This window comes from Epinephelus lanceolatus, chromosome 19 (assembly GCF_041903045.1).
Source record: "Epinephelus lanceolatus isolate andai-2023 chromosome 19, ASM4190304v1, whole genome shotgun sequence".
Classification (NCBI taxonomy): domain Eukaryota; kingdom Metazoa; phylum Chordata; class Actinopteri; order Perciformes; family Serranidae; genus Epinephelus; species Epinephelus lanceolatus.
Window position 1 is genome coordinate 1,566,219 of NC_135752.1, and position 20,831 is coordinate 1,587,049.

Sequence of the window (20,831 nt, forward strand, 5' to 3'; positions counted from 1 at the left end):
CAGAAACATAATCAGCCAATTGTGAATTAAGTTTTTTTAGCCTCACTATATAAGCCTCAATACCGAGCAATACCCACAGAACCTTCTCATATGTCACAGTGTCACAAATAAATAATATCTTCTACGGGGCTTAAAACTATTCAGTGTGCAGATATTTCCTTGTTTTTCACAAAAGGAGAATAGTTTCTCAGTGAAATTTCTTCATTTGTCTTAAAGGGAAATTTTGGTTTATTTCAACCTGTCTCCTATCGTCCTAAATTTGTTTCAAGTCACTAGTGACATAGAAATAATAGTTAGCATGTTAGCCGTTAGCCTAGATACAGCCGTAGCGTCAGACCTGTTAAAACGTAAGTGAACGGGCATCCTTTCAAGTGCAAAGTTAGTCCACTAAACAAGCTTTTTCTCCACAAAGACCGCCTCATATCGTTAGGATGAATGTCAGAGAACATATAGAAAACAACATGTAAACGTGTTGTCTTACCTTACCGGTGTGGTGCCATGTTTGTTGTTTACCATTTAGCTAAGGCTGCAACTGGTCCCATTCCTTGCAACAGAGGTATTCCTCTTCTGTGGGCACTGGCGTACAGCATTGACAGGTAACGTTATACCACCAATCTCCAGAGCTAAATCCTTCCAGCAGCCATTCCTCCTCTGTCGTCCTCTAACGTTACCTGTTGTGCCTCTCTCTCTCTCCTCCTCCGTTCTTCAATTTCACAAAGCTCTTTGTCAGTGTATTCTGGCTCAAATAAATAAGTTTAGTGTTTAGTGGACTAACTTTGCACTTGAAAGGATGCCCGTTCAATTAAGTTTTAACAGGTCTGACGCTACAGCTGTATCTAGGCTAACAGCTAACATGCTAACTATTATTTCTATGTCACTAGTCACTTGAAACAAATTTAGGACGATAGGAGACGGGTTGAAATAAACCGAAATTTCCCTTTAAAGAAATGTTCAAACAAAACCAGCTTTTCATTTTTTTTTTACATTCTGCTATGATAAATGCAAACTTGGGTAAATGTTAAGACATAAATGAAAACATTAAGATGCCATTAATAACTATTATTTTTTGTTAATGGTTTAAATCACCACTATATTTCCAATCATCACAGGAAACTGATGAATGACTGCTTTAAAAAATTTGCTTTTACTCAAGTAAATTTTGTCTGATCCATTTTATATAGCAAAAGTTATAACCATTACACAAACAAAATAAAGTCAAAGCTTGCATTCATGAAAACATACATATTAAAAGGTTACAAAAAGTACACATGAAATAAATTAAAATATTTTTAACAGTAATTATAAAACCTATAGATTGGGACCCAGTGTCATAATTTGCAAAATCTTAATTTCTTGTGAAACAACCTCTTTACTGTGGAGTAAATATCACATTGGTCGAGGCGTTGTAACTTTCCTCAAGTGTCCTACATGAGAGAAAGATGACAGATTAAAAACACAGGTAGAAAACATTGACAACAGCCTGTCTTGGTTAAAAGCCCACTCACCATCAAAATGATCTTATTGCTGAGTAAGTGGCTGTCATTCATAAAATAGTTTTGTGTTTAAGTTCTGTAGATATTTGACTTTATATTTGAATGTGATTTTAAATTTAACAGTGTACTATCAAGACAAGTGGAGTATGAATGTACAATAATGCAATTCATCCACATTAAAATAATTGTTGCTATCAAAAGGAAACTGTTATCAAAGCTCACTGCCACTGTGGAATCATGCTATGTTCGGCTGTCTCATTATAAGAATATTTTTTCCATTGGTTCTTCACAGACTGTGTGTGGGGAAAAAGGTAGTAATTCTCACTTTGATAAAGGGTCTTTGCATAAAAGGCACTAAAATGTTAAAGTTAGTAAATACATGTCATGTTCCTTGATTGATAAAATCTTCATTTGGCCTTTTGCATTATGGGAACACTAAACTGCACTGGTGTGTCAGTAATTTCACCTTATCAGTAATAGTACAGAGCAAGCTGTGCCCTAATCGAGTACTTTGTCATGTATGACAATTAGTAATTTATGTAATGCATTTAAATGTATTATGGACAATGATTCATCATTTTAAACTAATAAGTTTCTTGACTCTTTGTGAGGTACTGTATGAAAAAAGGTGTCTTTATCCTGGAGTCAGTGCTGAAGTGATGACTCTCAAAGTGTTCACTGCACAGACAGGAAGTCTTGTTTGGGCTCCAGTTCTGTCTCCTCGTGTTGAGTGTCCACTGGTCCAGTCTGTCTGGGTCACCTAGAGGAAAACTTTACACAGACAAATAGATATTAAAAGTAATATATTTGTTAGGTTACCTACTTCACAGACTCCTTTACATGCAAACAATACAACTTAACTTACTTCAATGTTCAACAGATCATGATCAATTTATTTTAGCAAAACAAAAAGGTGGTGGCCATCACAGTCCTCATATTCTGTCTGTGCATTATCTATTGTTGTGTAACTACAGGCCTACAGACCTTTATCATACACTAATCTTCTTAATATTTTTCATGTGACAGTCAAATGTCACATTAGTTTTTTTTAATTACGTTACACACCTTATTGTAATTTCACACAGTTCGCCACTTTTTAATTTACATACACAAGTATAGCCTTAATGTTATGTTAACGTTACACTGCTCATATGACAAATTTAACGTTAACATTGCATCACGTTAGCTAACTAACGTGGTGGACCTTTATTTTCAAGCCTTTTGTTCAAAATATTCTCTCCCTAAATGCCTAAATCCTAACACTGCTCTGTTATGGAGCTATATTTGTGTCTTTACTACATGTGAGAAAATAAATGATATGAGAGAAAAAAAAATATTTGAGAGAAAAAGTTTTCACACTGATAGCAAAAAATAATAATATTTGAGACTAAAAAAGTTTTGAGAGAAAGTATTTTGTCATAGAATATAAAAAAAATAATTTGAGATTTAAAAAATGATTTCCAAGAAAAAAACTCTCAAAAAACATTTTTTTACTCTCAAATATTATTGTTTTGCTATCAGTGTGAAAACATTTTCTCTCTCAAAAAAAAAATTGTCTGTCTCAAAACATTTTGCTTCTCTCTCAAAACCTAAGTCTTTGCTCTCGTGTCAGGATTTTGCTCTCACTGTGAAAATAATGTCATGGGCGGGGCCACATTCCTATTGGCCAGTCTCAATCGAATTGACAGCTGGGTGAGGATCGTCTTGGGAGTCCAATTCAACTGAATCATTCATCCACCATGGTGGATTCACCGGCACAGGTACGCTGCGTTATTTGGGAGCGGATATGCATACATTAACGTTATGCATGTGTGGCCAAATGGAGAGGAGAGGGAAATGAACCGACAACACCACCTGTGGAATTGCACCCCAGGGAATACACTCAAACCTGTAGACTACTCTCAACAACAGAAGGTCACACAGATTCTTACACTGGTAAATATGGGGACAGGAGACGGACTTCCAAATATAACACAGAGGTCCAAAGCCGCATGAACGCACAGCCGCGTTACAGTGTGCTTTAATCCGTCTGTGGGAAACCGGCAGAACAGCAGTGGAAAACGGAGCGGCCGCACCGGGGCTGGAGGCCGTGGACAGCCGTCCCTCAGAATGCCCAGCTGGCGGCTCACGTCACCGGGCTGCGGAGTGCAGCCCCACACAGTGCGCAGAGGAGGAGAAGAAGCCACAAGCTGTGGCCTCGGCTACAGCAGGACAGAGAGCAGGACAACCTGTTAACATAAAGTTAACACAACTAACAGAAGTAGAAATAAAAAAACAGAGCGAGCTTACCGGAGTGAAGGGAGCTTAACGCACAGCGCACAGCTCAAACCCAGTCACCGTCTCACAGTGAGGAAGAGCAGACACCACGCTTTTCAAAGTCCCCTCCGAAGCTGCACACGACAGGAACGGCCAACGCCGCTGTAAAGCGAAGAGTCACGGCAGCTGTGACATTATAATATGCTTTAACAGTACACAAACATTGCAGCACCCATGCCTACCTTATGAGTCCCAAGTTTGGGTACAGAAACCGGAGCACGACACACACAAAGCACGCCAACCCGAGCACGCCACACACAGCCCTCGCCAGGTAAACGCCAGGTAGAAGTGAGCGCGACCAAATAACGCAGGTGCCACCACTGCGCAGTTAGGCTCCGACAACTGGAAATTCGGCCCAGCTGATGCTAATTAAGGGCGGAGGTGTAGCAGCGCTCACCCTGCCACACATGGAATGTTGGAAGAGAAAAGCACCGTAGTAAAGTAACGTTAATGGGATAACCTAGCTAGATGTAAAGTTAACACTAGCTGGCTAGTGCAGTTAATAACACAATCTCGGTAAAATGACGTTAGGTGAGAAAAGGGATTCATTATAGGAATGATTTTGATAACCAACTTGCTCAGCTAGCTACCCATCAATTGTGTGTCACCATCTTACCCAAACATTGGAGTCTCCGCTCCCAAATAACGCAGCGTACCTGTGCCGGTGAATCCACCATGGTGGATGAATGATTCAGTTGAATTCAACTCCCAAGACGATCCTCACCCAGCTGTCAATTCGATTGAGACTGGCCAATAGGAACGTGGCCCCGCCCATGACATTATTTTCACAGTGAGCGCAAAATCCTGACACGAGAGCAAAGACTTAAAAAAAAAAAAAGTTTTTTGAGAGAGTTTTTTTCTCAGAAATCATTTTTTAAATCTCAGATTATTTTTTTTTATATTCTATGACAAAATACTTTCTCTCAAAACTTTTTTTAGTCTCAAATATTATTATTTTTTGCTATCAGTGTGAAAACTTTTTCTCTCAAATATTTTTTTTCTCTCAAACATTTTTTTCCCCTCTCATATCATTTATTTTCTCGCATGTAATAAAGACACAACTATAGCTCCATACTCTGTCAGGCTCTGACTTCGATGCATCCCCGGACTGGCGTCTTGCTCAAAGGCTAACTGTTAGCTGGCTGGTTAGCTAGTTAACGAGCACAGACTTCTTGGACGGTCTGTTGGTATAATTAATCGAACAGCAAGCCATATTACTCCAATATTTGCCTGAAAAAATAGGCACAAACATGGCTGAGAGGACAGGTTCAATGCCTTGAACATGGGCATGAATTGGCTGAGATGACGCCAAGTAGACGGCTGAGTCAGAGCTCAGCTCTGCACAGCGGAGCATGCGGCTAGTTAGCATGCTAGTTAGCCACCCATGATGGTGCCACCTGTCACTCAAAGTGACCACGCCCTTAATTATGCACAATTTCAAACCTTAATAACATTTAAACGGAAGAGTTAGAAAAAAATCCCCCCCCCCCCTCCCCACAGTTGTCATGAAAGGGGATATTAACTATAGAGACCAAAACCATTTTTTGTACCAGGCTGTAAACATGTTTACTTCTGCTCTAAAGTTGGGCATTTTAACATGGGGGTCTATGGGAATTAACTCAATTCCGGAGCCAGCCTCAAGTGGACAGTCAGTGAGCTGCAGTTTTGGCACTTCCGCATTGGCCTCACTCGTCTCCCCCGGAGGTTGGGGCTTGGCCCCAACCCCAGGCCTGGCTCCAGGGCGGGGCCCCGGTAACCCTCCGGGCTGGGTACACGCTCTCCTGTTATTATCCATCATGAAGGGTCTTTTGAACCATTCTTCATCTGACACTTCGCCCAGAACCAATCTGCCATGGGAAACCCTACCAGGGGCAAAATGCCCCTGACAGCATAGCTCCTAGGGTCATTAGGGCACTCAAACTCCTCCACCACAATAAGGTGACGGTTCTGTATACAAGGAAAATGATCGATTGTGTTCTTTCTACATTTCAGATTTTGTCATCATCAAGTATGGTCAAAGCTGCAGAGCAACCCCTCATTTGCACTGCTGCTACTGCACAACAGCATCATTAATCAGAAGGGCTGCCTTCCTTAAACAATCAATAACTTGTAAAAAACAAACAAACAAAAAAACCATGTCAACTGGATAGCCTCCAATCACTGCCCTAGCAGCACCACAACCACCACCTCTATCAGCACAACCTCCACTTCCATCACCAGCAGAAGCACCTCCACCTCCATCAGGACCACCTCCATCCCCAGCAGATGCACCTTTATCCCAGGCAGCCCCACTTCCAAACCTAAGAAACACACCCTCCACCTCCATCTACAGCAGGAACAACTCCCTCCCCAGCTTTATCACCTTTATCTCCAGCAGAATTACCTCCATCGTCAGGAGCACAGTCATTAACACTAAGATTATGTTTCCATCAGCAAGTCAGGGTGGCTTCAGACACTGCGACATTCACTTAAAGAAAAGGAACTTGCTGGTTTACATTAACAGAAAACACAGACAAAGGGTAACTTATATTTTAGCAATGGCGCCAGTCATCCATTTGATGCAAAAATTACATCTTTGCTGTTGATAAAACATTTTTCAAGCCATGCTCTCCTTTACATGCGAAAAAAGTGGGGTGCATGGGGTGCAAGCCATAAATAATCTGTGAACTGATCCTACCAGAGCAAGATGTCATGGAGGTCACACCCAACACTGAGAATACATGTATGTACAGGGAATGTTTTGTATTTACCTGTCAACATGTTTATGATAAGTATTTGACTAATTATTAGGGTAATCCTAGGTATTCTTCTTCTTTCTTCTTTGTTCTTCCGAGGAAATTATACTTCCCATGGGTGAAAACTCACCAAACTTTGCACAAAGGTCCAGTCTCATGCCAGATATCCTCAGCTGTAAACTCAAGCCAATAGTCCTGTTGGTGGCGCTACAGCAAGCGTCTAAAGTTCAAAACTTTGAAAATTCATAACAAATCAACCATACGTGCTACAACTTCACAACTTTCATCAAACTGTATTTGTACTTTTGTACATTTAAAGCTATTAAAAATTATGAAGTTCATCACTGTTTTTTTCAAAAACTGTAAAAAAGCATCTTCAGACAGTCCTACAAAAACTACATTTCTCAGATTTTTGATTTATCAAAAATTGAGCCTACAGTGCATCAAAATGTTTGACTGTAAACGGTACTGTAAACATATACATGCAAATTCTTGCTAAATAAATCTTCAATGTTCATGAAAAAAATGACAAAATTCTAGAGTCATGGTAGATGATGTCTGGCAAATTTCAGAATTTTATCTCAAAAACTGAATTTTTGACAGCATTTTGAATTTTGCTCTAATGTGAACAATTGGAGTCAATGTAAAAATGGCAATTTTAAACATCAGTTTTTCACTTATGGAGCAAATCAATCATTGTTACAAACAAATTACCAACATCTCCATGCTGTCTAGATGCAATATGTGTATTTTCAGATTTTTGTCTTAATAACTGAATTTTTTACGGTGGTTTGAAATCTGCCTTTCCATGCATGGATGGCTGCTTTCCTACACAACAGTGAATGGCTTACTCAATTTGTGAAGCCACTGTTGAGTTGCTGCTTGCCAATTAGCTCAGAGCGATAGATGACCGTCTTAGGTTCCAGAGGTTGCGGGTTCGAGCCTCAACTGGTGCAGAATCCACATTGTAATGTAAACATCTTAATCATCTTCCTGTGCTCCAGTTTATTGCTTAGAATTGTCTGAACCTGACTCATCGATGTTCAGCATCTACAAGTCTTCTTCCTGCTAGAAAATCTGCCTTCTCATGCTTGAAAATAACCCAAACTTTGCACAAAGACCCAGTGTCAGTACTTCAGTGTGAAACCATCTGTGGCTTCTCACTTTGCACATAGCTCAACTAGTTAAACATCAGTTTTTCACTTATGAAGCAAATCAATCATTGTTACAAAGAAATTACCAACATCTCCATGCTGTCTAGATGCAATATGTGTATTTTCAGATTTTTGTCTTAATAACTGAATTTTTTACGGTGGTTTGAAATCTGCCTTTCCATGCATGGATAGCTGCTTTCCTACACAACAGTGAATGGCTTACTCAATTTGTGAAGCCACTGTTGAGTTGCTGCTTGCCAATTAGCTCAGAGCGATAGATGACCGTCTTAGGTTCCAGAGGTTGCGGGTTCGAGCCTCAACTGGTGCAGAATCCACATTGTAATGTAAACATCTTAATCATCTTCCTGTGCTCCAGTTTATTGCTTAGAATTGTCTGAACCTGACTCATCGATGTTCAGCATCTACAAGTCTTCTTCCTGCTAGAAAATCTGCCTTCTCATGCTTGAAAATAAACCAAACTTTGCACAAAGACCCAGTGTCAGTACTTCAGTGTGAAACCATCTGTGGCTTCTCACTTTGCACATAGCTCAACTAGTTAAACATCAGTTTTTCACTTATGAAGCAAATCAATCATTGTTAAAATCAATTACCAACATCTCCATGCTGTCTAGATGCAATATGTGTATTTTCAGATTTTTGTTTCGATAACTGAATTTTTTACAGTGGTTTGAAATCTGCTTTTCCATGCATGGACGGCTGCTAAACCTGCATGTCTGGCTTAGTCAATTTGTGAAGCTACACATGAATTGTCACTGACTAATTAGCTCAGTGAGATAGAAATTGATCCTTAGTTTCAGACGTTGTGAATTCAAGCCTCAGCTGATGCAAAAGGCAGATTGTGTTGCTAAATTCCTAAATGTCTTCTAATTCTTATGCTTGTTGCTCAGAATTGCCTAAAAATGCCCGGACCTGACCCATCGCTGCACAGCAGCTATAATATTAATATTGCAATTTCTAACCATTTTGGAAAAAGAGAATTTAGCTGTAATGAGAGATATTCAGCTGGCCTGTGAGTAGGTGGAGGAGAAGCAACACCACTTTGCTGGAAAAGTTTGCCTACCAATGATCTTGAGGATGAATGAGGAAGATGCCATGCTGGCCATCACAATGCGGGGCCTGTTTTTGAACACACTGCTTTATGACGGTGATATGGATGAAGAAGAGACAAGAGGACATGGAGTTTTTCATGCAGGAAATTTGTGATAAGAGACATTCATGTGCCTGCTCAACCCTCAACTGTGACCAGTGTTGGGGAAACTATTCCTTAAGTCAGTAATCACATTTAAGTTACTAACTGAACACATATGTCATCACTTGCATTACATGTCATTCAGTTATTCGTATAGTGAGTTGATAAAATAATCAAAGATGCTTTTTCATTTGCACTTTTGCAACAATTGCCTGACCTCTCCTGACACGTGTAAAAATTCAACACAGCCTGGGGAGTCTTTTGCTGATTCTGAGCAGGAGCAGGCAAATTAAGACTCCTCCTTAAGTGGTAAAACCACGGCATTAGTGATACACGTCACATCAGCTGGACTAGTCCACTATAAATCCATGGTTTGGTGAATGAGTGACTTGATTAAGTTTGTCTTGTTAAATGTCCTTCTTATTCTGTTTAAGTGTTTTAAATGTTTTTGAAATGTGGAATGAGATTTTTTTCCTTCCATAAATTTATCATTATTAGAAGAGGAACAAGAAGGTGGAGCTGGGCCTGAGAGGCGGGGCTGGACCCGATCAAGCTCCCGGACCCACCTCACCCTTCCCCTCCCTTCGGGGCTCCGGGGGAACCGAGTTCTGTCTTTCTTTTTTTGGGTTGTTTAGCCGTGTAGGCAGTTGCTGTGCTGGAATAGCTATTTTACCTGGTGCACTGTTCGCCATTGCCGCTTGCTCTCCCCTTCTGCCGGTGGCACGGGAACGCGCATATGCAGTAGAACAGCAAATAGGAACACAGTGGTCTGAGCTGACCTTTGATTGGTTGATGCACATCGGCACGATACTGATTCTTTAGAGGCTGAACACAGAGCCATGGTGAGGTGCAGAAACCTATTGTTTGTCTCAGACCACTTGATTTACATTATGCTTAGAGGATATTATAAAATTTTTACTCAATTATACCAAAACAATGTTGCCTACTGGAGCTTTAAGAGTAAGTGAAGTAATGAAGTAAAGACAACAGCATCATTTACAATGTATACACAGACTCACACACAGAATCACTCTGTGATTCCAAAGTGTGTCACCACACACTCCGCCACAATAATGCGAATATCTGATATCTGATCTGATGAGCCGTGCTGCTCTGAAACAGCTGACCCGCTGCCTCCCAGCCAACATTTGTATGTGGGACCCACGTGGGTAGTAAATGAGCTGAAAAATGGGCCCTATATGGGCTTGTCTACAGGTTCCATAATGACCCCATGCCAATTGCCCACATGGGTGGTTTTACCCAAGTGGACCCGAGATAACATGTCCCACTAGGTACCCAGGTAACCCCTGCATAACTCATGTATGGCCTACTTGGGTAACACCACTACTGTGGACAATTGCCATGGGGCCATCACGGAACCCATGGACAATCCCATATAGGGCCAAGTTTTCAGCTCATTTAATACCCACATGGGCCTCACATACAAATGTTGGCTGGGCTGTAGCCTACATGATACCGCTGTGTAATTTTTCGAAATATGTCCACCTCAAAACAAATGAGTGACGCTTTGACCTGCAGGATATTCCAATGTTTTCACTGTAGCCGTTCTCACCTGATTTATGGACTTGGTAAATGGACTTGTATATCAATGTCATATTATTACTACTACTGTTATTATGTTGTTATTATTGGATTATTCAATTATTGGGTTTCTTATTCTACAGCAGAAATTCTTTATTATCAGGCCTGAATAGAATCTGTGAATTTTTCAATTGTTTTCAGTAGTGATCCAAAGTGAAAATCTGCAGAATTCTGCAAAATGTGTTTTTTGTAATGTGATAGACAATATTCATTTATGATAACCCTTTTTGAACAATTAACAGTAAATTACTATTATACTCTTATTTTGATATTTCTTCTCAATAAACCACTAACTTTGATTTTAATGCTAATTGAAAACAACACACGATTATCACACACATGCACAAGGAGGTGACGGAGAAAGTGACAACATTCTAAGTTTTACAACTAGCATCTAGATTAAAATCTAAAATCTGCGGAAAATCTGCAGAGATTCCATATGGGCCTTTTTATTATTATTGTTATTTAATAATGCATTAGACAATAAAGACCAGTCTTACCTGGAAAAAACACCTTAGCCTTAGCAAGCAAGATGAAGAGAACAGAGTGAATAGAATCTCATCTATTGCTGCTTTAACTGCTTCTCTAAAAGAGTTTACATTTCTCCATCATTTAACCTATTATCCAACAAAAGTCCAAGACGCAAAGTGACTGATTGAATGCAACCTGGACACAGTGGGTGTTTCTCAAAGTCAAGGATCCTTCCTTGGTAGGATGAGTTCTTCCAAGGAAGGATCCACCAGAGACAAGACGAGAGTCCTTCAGAGCATTCAGTGGACACATCGGAACAGGCTAACGAGTGTCCCTAGTTGTACATCATTAACCCTCAGCAGACTAGGAGGGTTTCAGGGTACTGTGATAATTTTTGGCACTCTCTAATGTTGTTGTACAATTTTAAACAAATGTAGCAGTTTTCAGAGTCATGTGACTTTTAAGGAGACTATATTTCTAGATCAAACACAAGAGTTTTTAAAGATCTCATTATTCGGCAGTGGTCACATTGGAAAGTGTAAACTATGAGGTTTCTGTCAATATTTTTTACACACTTGTATGATAAAACTCCTGGAGACATTAATCCAAATAAATGACATATTTATCTAAATCCTGCTGAACTCTGCTGGAGAAAGTTTCATTGAAGATGCCCCGCCTTCACTTCCAGCAAATCGCATACAAAGCATTGTGGGGATTTTATACCTGCTGAGGATACACACATGTATTCTTTGAATTTCTCTGAGAGAAGGACTCAGTCCTCTGTGAAATTCTGAGACATTGGAACAGTCCTTTGACGGGGTTCGATGATGTAGCCTCCTTGAAATTCGTGTGCTTGAGGATCCTTTCTTGATTTTGAGAAACACCCAGTGAATGAGAGTCATGTTTTTATGGTTTTTTAACTGGTTTGTGCATTCTGCGTTTGGATCCACTGTGATTTGACATATATATTGTAAGGAAAAAAATGATCCATTGTTGCGTTTAAGTTTTGATTTGGTTCCTGTTCACACTGAATATCTGCAAATGAACTAAGAGGAGTAAACTTGAAGTTCTACAGACAGAGAGATCATTTGTTCATAGGACAGTTTTGGTGTTTGTCATCCTGCATCATCAGGACCCACTTGGGGAAATCAGATTCTGGTGACTGGACAGAAATTTATGCAGCAGCATGTTAATGCTTCTAAAGTGTTTCTATTTCTGTTCTTTGGTTTCACAAAGAAAGTAAGCATTATTGTAAGCATTATTATGAGGCTATTATTAGACTGCAAATCAATGGCATGTTATGAATGGTGACTAACATTAAGACAGGATAGAAAGAAGGCGTCTCGTACAGTAATGATTCGGGGCTTAATACTGTGGGATCACTGTTACACACTTTTTAATGGACTTAATGAACAGACAAAGTACAAGGAGTCGGATACAATGATGGCAGTTTTAACGGTTTTTTAATCAGGGAAAATACCTTCACCAATGTCCATATGTGTTACCATGTTACATGTATGAATTATGAATAAATAGGTTATGGGATATACATGGCCTTTATTAGGATCAGTGATGAGATTGCGGACAGATTTCATGACCAGCAGATGGATTTATTATTGGTATAGCTGTTGCTAAAATCACATATCTGCTATCATAAAATCCTGTGGTTGGTTCGTTTTGTTTCATAACACAAATGAACCGCACGCAGTTAGTGCCCTAATTAAATTAAATTGGCTAAATACATGTTAAAAGATTGAACTTTTTATTTAAAAAAAATAGTGAAGGCTCTCTGAGGGTCCTCTCACCTCTTAGAGAGGTGAGAGGACCCTCAGCACAAGGATTCCTCTCAAAACACAGCTGGAATTCGGCTTATGCTGCTGGAGCACATATACCGTACTGCTTCTCCCAAGAGAAATCAGGGTTCCAAATTAAAAAAAGACACACACAGAAAGAGACAGAGAGCTAACTGACTTAAATAAATAAATTAATGTGTCACGACCTGTCCTCCGTGATGCTGTGTGTGTGTGTGTGTGTGTGCGCTTTTGTTTTTTTTTCCCAGTCATTTGACTTTTCCAAGAACCTCTCAGAGCATGTGCGACATGTCCACCAAGTCCTCCAACGGCTCCTGGAGCACCGACTGTTTGTAAAGAAGGAAAAATGTGAGTTCCATGCCTCCTCCATTTCCTTTCTTTCACACATTGTGGCTGCAGGCCAAGTCAAGATGGACCCCGCCAAGGTAAAAGCGGTACTAGAGTGGCCCAGCCCTAACAATCGTAAGCAGCTCCAAAGGTTTCTGGGTTTTGCTAACTTTTATAGAAGATTTGTTTGTAACTACAGCCGTATCGCTGCACCACTAACAGCTCTGACTTCCACTGCCAGATCGTTTCACTGGACTCCTGAGGCGGAAGCTGCTTTCCAGGATCTTAAGGACCGTTTCACCTCTGCTCCGATCCTTTGCCAGCCAGATCCTACGAAACAGTTTGTGGTGGAGGTGGACGCCTCAGACGTCGGGGTGGGGGCGGTCCTTTCCCAGCGTTCCTCTGAGGATGGTAAGCTGCATCCTTGTGCGTTTTTGTCTCACCGTCTCTCCCAGGCTGAGAGGAACTATGATGTGGGCAACCGGGAGCTGCTGGCGGTGAAGCTAGCTAGGAGGAGTGGCGGCATTGGCTGGAGGGATCAGAGTTGCCGTTTCTAGTTTGGACCGATCATAAAAACTTGGCATACATCCAAGCAGCTAAGCGTCTTAACGCTCGACAGGCAAGGTGGGCGCTTTTTTTGGGCCGTTTCAATTTCACCATGACCTACAGGCCTGGCACCAGGAACATCAAGCCGTATGCTCTGTCGCGTCTGTGGGAAGGAGGACGAGTCCAGGGAAGGAGGCCGTCTTTTTGTCCCTGATCATGTTATATCTCGTGTGTTACAGTGGGCCCATGCATCCAAACTAACCTGCCACCCTGGTGTCAACCGAACTCTAGCTTTCCTCCGTAGGCGGTTCTGGTGGCCGTCTATGGAGAAAGACACAAAAGCTTTTGTCTCTGCCTGTCCTGTGTGTGCACAGAATAAGTCGCCCACACATCCCAGTGTCGGTCTCCTGCGTCCTCTGCCTGTTCCCCGTCGACCCTGGTCTCATCTGGCTCTAGATTTTGTCTCCGGTCTACCTGCTTCGGATGGTAATACTGTCATTCTCACAGTTATTGACCGTTTCAGTAAATTTGTTCGTTTCCTGCCCCTGTCAAAACTGCCTTCAGCCAAAGAGACCACAGATCTGCTGGTAAAGGAGGTCTTCCGGATCCATGGGCTGCCCTGTGATATCATTTCCGACCGTGGACCCCAGTTCACCTCTGCCGTCTGGAAAGCCTTCTGCTCCGCCATAGGGGCTACCATCAGCCTGTCATCTGGATTCCATCCCCAGACTAATGGCCAAGCAGAGAGAGCAAACCAAATCCTGGAAACCACCCTCCGCTGCCTGGTTTCTTCCAATCTGTCCACCTGGTCTTCCCAACTGCCCTGGCTTGAATATGCCCATAACACCCTGCCAGCCTCAGCTACTGGTATGTCACCATTCCAGTGCCTCTATGGTTATCAACCTCCACTTTTCCCCTCACAGGAAAAAGACATTCTAGTTCCATCAGTCCAAACCCATATCCGTCGCTGCCACAAGACCTGGCACAGAGCCCGTACTGCCTTGCTGAAAGCATCTGGTCGATACCAGCACCTTGCCAACCCTCGCCGTGTCCCAGCCCCTAATTACATCCCAGGAGACAAGGTATAGCTCTCAACTAAAGATTTGCCATTAAAGACTGATGCTAAGAAACTGTCCCCCAGGTTCATTGGTCCCTTTTCCATTGAGAAAGTCATCAATCCTGCAGTGGTCTGCCTGAAACTCCCCCGTACTCTTTGGGTCCACCCATCTTTCCATGTGTCCCGGATGAAACCTGTCACCTCCTGTCCGTTGGTTCCCCCCGCTCCCCCTCCTCCGCCCCTTCGCCTGATCGACGACCACCCCGTCTACACGGTCCGTCGTCTGCTGGATTCCCGTCGCCGGGGTCGTGGTGTGCAGTATTTGGTGGACTGGGAGGGTTACGGCCCGGAGGAGAGGAGTTGGGTGTCTCGGCGGCTCATCCTGGATCCTGACCTTGTCGGGGACTTCCACAGCCGACACCCGGACAAGCCTGGACGGCCGCCCGGAGGCTTCCGTCGGAGGGGGGGTACTGTCACGACCCGTCCTCCATGATGCTGTGTGTGTGTGTGCTTTTGTTTTTTTTTCCCAGTCATTTGAGTGAGTGGGTGTATAGCTGGTGTGTTTTTGTTCTTGTCTCTCTACCTGTTCTCTCCCTCCCCTCTCTTCTCTCAATCAACACACTGGCCGCCCAGCAGTAATCAACACACCGGCCGCCCAGCAGTAATCAACACACCGGTCTGCTATCAAGCCATCATCCTCACCTTCAAGTATTCTGCAGCAACAATCAGTCTCCGCTGGATCGTTGCCGTTTACGGTAGTACGTCTAGCTCCTAGTTTGCTGTTTTGTGCCCAGCTTAGCCTCTGCCTGCTTTTGTTTTTTCCTGCTGGAACTAATAATTGTTTCTGTCCAGGATCTCCTGCTGCCAGCCATGCCACACCGGACCCCCTCTGCCCCGTACTCCACCGTCATCGCCTGCCAGCTAATACCCCCCTTTGACTCAATAAACACTGTAAACTTACCTGACCTTGTCCGCCTGCTGCATTTGGGTCCAGCCCGATCGAGACGTGACAGAATGAATAAATAAATAAATAAATACAGAAATAAATAAAGGTGCATGGGAGGTTGGAAAAGGGTTGTTTTGTTTTGTTTGCATCAAAACACCATTTTTACTGTCTATTTTTGCTGCAAACTGCGCGCATCTATCGGCATAGGCGAGGTGTCATAACCAGCGCAAACACAGCGAGGCAGCAATGCGCCAACTACGCGCCTAATCTGTGAAGAAGTATCGAAACACCCAAATCAAAGAGCATGGATACCAATTGGGCCCAATTCCAATCCAGCCCCTAAAGACTCAAGCCCTGAACCCTCACTGACTTAACTGATGTCAGCTGTAAGTGATTGAGTGTGAGAGTCTGAAAGGGCTCCGGATGCTACAAATAGGAATGGGACAGCACTTATCCCCCTCTCTACAAAATGTTAACATTGGCGGCTCTGGGCGTGATCATTTATCAGTTATTGTCATCATATATTCCACACACAAAGTATATATATCTATAGATAGATCTATCTATATATATAGATATATATTCTTTGTGTGTGGAATATAACCACTGGTATTCCTCTGACTTCATGTGTGTTTATGTACCATCTTAAATCCTTGTTAATGTAATGTTTCATTGTTTATCTGTTTTTTCGCTCTCCTTCCATAACATTAATGTTTGCATATCTGCCGACCGTGTTACTTCCGGTGTTCCGAGGGCAACCCCTGTATTTGACGTCACAACGCTATGAACTGTGGGTAATTTCCTTACCGTAAGTCCGCATCGATGCTGACCTACGGCATAAAGGGCTCACTCACTGACTCACTGACTTGACGATTTGACAATGGGACAGCCCTCACACACTCACGCGCCTCTAAGTCAGTGAGTCTGTAAGGGATCGGATTGGAATTGGGCCCAAGAGGCGAAGCTCCGTTGAATTTTTGCCAACAGCCACTAGGGGCGCTACCGCCATTTTGGACTGTTGAGCTTGGACTGTTGCGCCCAGACAACATGCAAGATGTCAAGGAGAGAGGAGAAAAAAGTAAAAGAAAACAGTGTAGTGCAATTAACTGCAACAACTATCAGTGGAACACCCCGCACCTGGCCTTCCACCGTTTCCCGAAGGATCCCGACAGGTAAGAACTCCTGAGGTGTAAGTTTTAAAGTGTTTTAATATCCATTTAATATGCCAGTTTTGGAGGGAAGATAACACTTACAGTAGATTAACTTAATTACTCCTTCAAAATCACCCCATAAACCTATATATATATATATATATATATATATATATATATATATATATATATAGGTAGATTGGCTTATGGCCTCTCGGACCATTTATATCAGAACTGATTACTGCTTTAGCATTAAAATATATCATATTAAAATAGCCTATATATTATTATTACTGTCCCCTTACTGTACAAACTGTAAATAAATCTTTATTCCTATGTGACGTCGCCATTAATGTGTTTCTAGTTAAAATATTGATTTTTCAATTTTTTTTAATTTTTTGGGGGTATTTTGGCATATGGGGTGATTTTGATGGAGTAATTAAGTTAATCTTCTCATAAGTGGATGTAATATGTAGAAATGCCAGCTAGGCCGTTTTTCTTCGTTTTGTTTTTTTTTTAAAGTCTATATTTTGCTCTACAAAAACGTGAAAAAGCAGCTGTGACCAAGCTATCACGAGGTGAGTAGCATTGTAAGCATAATTAATAGCGATATACTTCAGTTTGTCTGTGTGTTTTTGTATGCAAGCGGGTCTGCTGCGGTCTGCTGACAGTCCAAAATGGCGGCGGTAGGACGAAACCATGGGCGAGTCTGTTGCTATGGGGCGTTCTATTGAGCGTCGCCTCTTGGTGTCCGTGCTCTTTGCCCAAATGGTTTTAAATCGTCTTTTATTCTGAAGTTATGGAACCGGAATTGAAAGTGGTGTACTAGGGTGAGCCAGCAGACTGAACTGGGTTACAGTTGTGTTATGATTTTGCTACAGTGCATTATTAGTAATGGAAAGAGTATTTCTTACCACTGGTAATATGCATGGATAAATGGGGCATTGTGGATATTTCTTTCACTTATCGGACGTGACTTCTGAGGTGAGACACCGTAACGTTAATAGCCTAACATTAACTAACACTGCTCTGGGAGGCTATGATAGCAGCTAACGTTAACCACAATATGCTAACCAAAGAAAGCTTTCAGTGATGTTAGCCTTAAGCTGATGAGCTAACTAGATACAACCAATGTCATCTGCACTTACATTCGTAATAGCATCTTTTATAGTCGGAGTAAGTAAGAACAACGTTATATACCTTGCCACGACTTGTAGGACGTTCACGCTGACTTAGCTAGCGTTAGCTAAACGTGTAGTTACGAGTTTTAAGTTAGCCAGTTGGCGAGGCTCAGAAACACTGGGAAACAATAGCTACTTAACATCAGCTAACGCCAAACTAGCCAACGATACCGGGAACAAGTAGGACTTTATCATGTTGTTGGGTGAAAGATGTTTTAGTAGCCTATCACTTGTTATTAGCTCACAATATAAAGCAGAGAAGCCGACCAACAAACTGTCCACTTGTAATGGTTTGTCTCAAAGGCAAAGTAGGCTAACCTTTTATCAGATTTAACATCCGACTGTAGTTTAGTTATAGCTGCAGCTAGTATCAAGCGGATAAGCTCTCTGCAGGAGCTGGCTTTTAAAAGTTAAAGAAAGGCCCGCTGTCATTGGGAACTATTAGATATGAGTGTAATAGTATGTTTTTAGTCACCTGGTGATGCTTGTCTACTAAGATTAGATGTAGTGTTAGCGCCTGAGTGTGTCAAGACATCCTGCAATTAACGTACTAACATCTGAGCCAAGTTAATGTTAGTCCTTGCACCCAGCTCTCATATCCGTGTTGAAATTTCAAACAGCTTTGTGTTCACAGTGTAAATACTTGAAACAGTCACGGTTATGTTTTGTAAGAGGCTGTTTTGGTACAGGTCAGTAAGTGTCCAATGATGGCTAACAGCCAGTTTAACGATTTATTGAAAAAAATGTCAATATTGTGACAACACTATTATTGTGACAATACTCCTCTTGGTTCTGATTGTTGAGTGGCTCCAAGCTAGTTCAGATAACCTTCATGGCCCTAGTTAATGGCATTTTGTGCTATTTTCATGAAACATATTTAATGAAAGATGACTTAGGGAAAGTAACTGGGTGTCTACGCCTTCCAAGTCATAAACACACAGTGCAGATTTACACTGTAATGTATGAAGGCCTTTAATATATATTCATATTCTAGGCTGACTGTTCATTGAGCTGTGTTACCCACATTTGACATGTTGAAAATGTCGCTAGTCCAGCTTCATCAAGCTCTGTTTTACTTAAGATTTTTGCAGAATTCTCAGTTGAGCATCAAATAAACTACTTTTGGTTTTTAAATATGCCTTTGACCACCAAAGTGTTATTGGTTCCATGACTTAATTTTGGCTAACAAGTATTGTAAAATGTATTGGGATTTAATATTGGACTTCCTTGCAGCCATGAGCTTGGAAGTGATGGAATTTAAAAAAAAAAAGAAAGATCTAAAAACAGCAGGATTTGTAACATGGGTTTATGGTAAAATGTGTAGCTTCCAATCCTAAACTGAGATAACCCTCGTGACAACACTTTGACATCATCAGAGTTATTTTCTCAGACTTAGTAAAGCTCCTTTAGAGCCACAGAAGAAATTATCCAGCTGTTACGGAAAGGCTGTGACATTTACCAGGCAACAAGGGTTGACATAAGGATCCTACTGACTAGGCTTGGACACTATATCAACATTATTGTTCAACAGTTATCATGAATACAATATTTCAAGCACGCCTTGAGATTATTATTATTTTTTTTAAATTTGGCACAAAATTTCCCTCAGACTCAAGCATGCACTGATTGGTGGTCAAAGGTCAAAAGTCAAGGTCATTGTGACCTTGTCCATAGCATTCTCAAGGTCCATCCCATTCGTTTGAACATGATATCTTAAGAACACTTTCAGAGAATTTCTTCAAATTTGGCACAAACATCCACTTTAAATCAAGGATCAACTGATTGAATTCGGTGGTCAAAGGTCAAAGTTCAAGGTCATTGTGATCTTGTCCATAGCATTCTCATGAATGCTGTATCTCAAGAATACCTGGAGGGAATTTTTTCAAATTTGGCGTTTAAACATCTACTTGAAATTAAGGATGAACTGAGAAAACTTTGTTGGGTAAAGGTCAAAGTCATTTTGACCTCACAAAACATGTTTTTGGCCATAATTCAGGGATTAAATTGTAATTATGACAAAATTTCACACAAATGTCTAATAGAATAAAACAATGAAGTTATGACATTTTATATCCAAAAGGTCAAGGGTCAACCTCACTGTGACTGGGGCATCCATATTTTCAGATACATGGTTGTAAACTGTAAGTACAGCTTCGTGGATTTGCTGAGGCATACCATACATCTGCAAAGCAGTAATTTTTGTTTTGCAGTGATATTGTAGGGGCAAGCAGGTGTTGGTGTTCAACGCAGTGCTGGAGGACCATTTCATGAGCCGTTTTCTTCCCCTCTCTGCCCTATTAATATGAGCTATATTCAGTCTCTCTCTTTTTCTTTTTCCTTTTCTATGCTTTACAGCATTGTTGTATTAAAAAAAGGTAGCATGTTAGTATATGTTTGTCGCTTTTTGTAATTACCCATGTAGCCCTAACTCTAGCAGGAAAGATGTGCACTCTTGTTTTCAAAAAGAATGCCAATAGTCCTATTTGACGATTCTTTGGTTTGAAACCAAACAAAAAATGAGACTCAGAGAATGTTAACAAAATTATTTGTGAGCTGTGGGATAAAAAGTCTGGACTAAAGATGGAAACACCACAAAGAGCAGCCAGACCAAAACGCCTACCGCCATGATCACTGGAGTTTTCACAAAGGCAACAAAATGTAAATTTGACAGTTAACTGTGGCGAGCCTTACGAGGGTTGATTGATCTGATTTATTGATCTCAGCGTGCCCTTGTGTAAAACAGTGCTCACTGTACACTGCGGCCACTTTTTGGCCACTTATGGGTATTGCAACATATGCATCTTAAGTCCATAGATATTTATGGCTATGTG

At 41.3% G+C, this 20,831-nt stretch overlaps 1 protein-coding gene and 1 long non-coding RNA gene across 5 annotated transcripts in view; one reads left to right on the plus strand and one right to left on the minus strand.

The window, feature by feature from the left end:
• Nucleotides 1–3,075: 3,075 nt before the first annotated feature.
• LOC144458763 (uncharacterized) lies at nucleotides 3,076–4,102 on the minus strand. Its single transcript, XR_013488144.1, has 3 exons — nucleotides 3,992–4,102; nucleotides 3,783–3,911; nucleotides 3,076–3,694 (listed from the first exon to the last, which is right to left on the minus strand). It is a non-coding gene; the product is annotated as an uncharacterized LOC144458763 (long non-coding RNA).
• Nucleotides 4,103–16,482: 12,380 nt separating this feature from the next.
• The window catches only part of mapkap1 (MAPK associated protein 1), a 101,793-nt gene continuing 97,444 nt past the window's right edge, over nucleotides 16,483–20,831 (plus strand). For 2 of the 4 annotated variants that reach the window (XR_013488151.1, XM_033646928.2), the window contains exon 1: nucleotides 17,612–17,803. The gene's annotated coding sequence lies outside the window, so the exon portion shown is untranslated. Of the gene's footprint in view, nucleotides 16,841–17,611; nucleotides 17,804–20,831 lie in introns of those variants that run through there. The other 2 variants (XM_078162205.1, XM_033646927.2) reach the window with 2 other exon arrangements.